At 38.3% G+C, this 1,325-nt stretch overlaps 1 long non-coding RNA gene across 1 annotated transcript; it reads left to right on the top strand.

Annotated features, from left to right (window-relative positions):
- The first annotated feature begins 399 nt into the window (after positions 1–399).
- LOC103521767 lies at positions 400–955 on the top strand. The gene is made up of 2 exons (XR_541982.2): positions 400–463; positions 676–955. It is a non-coding gene; the product is annotated as an uncharacterized LOC103521767 (long non-coding RNA).
- The last annotated feature ends 370 nt before the right edge of the window (positions 956–1,325 follow it).

The following is a 1,325-nucleotide window of genomic DNA, read 5'->3' as shown; positions in this document are numbered from 1 at the left end:
TGGGTCAAACAATGTAAACACATTACGAGCTGTAAGGACAGAATACAGAAACTTTTCAGGACCTATCTTAGTGACTTAAGTTCCCCCAAGTTCTCTCCTGGTAACCTAAATATACACGTGTTGCAAGATTTTATTACTTTCTATTACGATAAGTAGGTGTACCGAAGCTATGTTATTTATGAAGAGGTATCAGAACAATCCTCGGATTCTTGCCCCTCCTGTTTACCCTCAACTCTTCGTCAAGGCCGCCGCCATCAAACAAGTCCAAGATGCCGCTGCTCAAGGTAACTTATTTTGAACACTAGATTGATGATGTAAACTTTTGTTGTTTGTGAATTATTAGGATTTGTTGAAATTTTAAGAAAATTAGGATAACTCATAGGGAGCCTATTACAAAACGTTTACCCTCAACTCTTCGTCAAGGCCGCCGCCATCAAACAAGTCCAAGATGCCGCTGCTCAAGGTAACTTATTTTGAACACTAGATTAATGATGTAAACTTTTGTTGTTTGTGAATTATTAGGATTTGTTGAAAATTAAGAAAATTAGAATAACTCATAGGGAGCCTATTACAAAACCTCATACTACACATACTGAGCTAGGATGTCCAGGTAGCTATCTAGTACATTATTTATCTGACAAAACATTTAATTTGACATTTACATCGTCTTCACAGGACAAAACAACTTCTACACTAAGGTGCAACAAGCCGGACAGCAAAACGAGTGCCAAAACAACGAGAACAACATTGTCGCTGAATGTAACGACAATGAAAATGCCGTCGCCTACTTCAGAGAAGATGTTGGTCTGAATGAGAACAACTTCTACCAACACATCCACCTTCCATTCTGGTTGAACAGTCAGAAATACAACAAGAACATAAACAACGGATTCGAGAACACCAACCAAAAGAACAACGGAAACAACTACAATAACAACAACAACTTCAACAACAACTTCAACAACAACCAAAACTACAATGGTAACAACTACAACAACGGAAACAACTTCAATAACAACAACAACAACCGTACCAACTAGCATAAGCTAAACGAACTTGAACTCCATTCTGTCAACCGTTCTGCAAGGTTCAAACATAGAGCCGTTTGTAAACACACCTGCCCCATCAATATCTTTAAGGCGCGGTGACTTTGGCTGCTCGGTAACAACCATCAACCAACAAAACCAACAACTTCAAAACAACAACAACAGACAACAACACAACACAACCACACAACATTCAACAAAACCAACAACAACAATACATCAACAACAACTTCAGACAACAACAACAACAATAAACATGAGACAACAACACCTTCAACA

Source organism: Diaphorina citri, unplaced genomic scaffold (assembly GCF_000475195.1).
Source record: "Diaphorina citri unplaced genomic scaffold, Diaci psyllid genome assembly version 1.1 scaffold5901, whole genome shotgun sequence".
In the NCBI taxonomy this organism is placed as follows: Eukaryota; Metazoa; Arthropoda; class Insecta; order Hemiptera; family Psyllidae; genus Diaphorina; species Diaphorina citri.
This window is presented reverse-complemented; position numbering and strand designations above follow the sequence as displayed.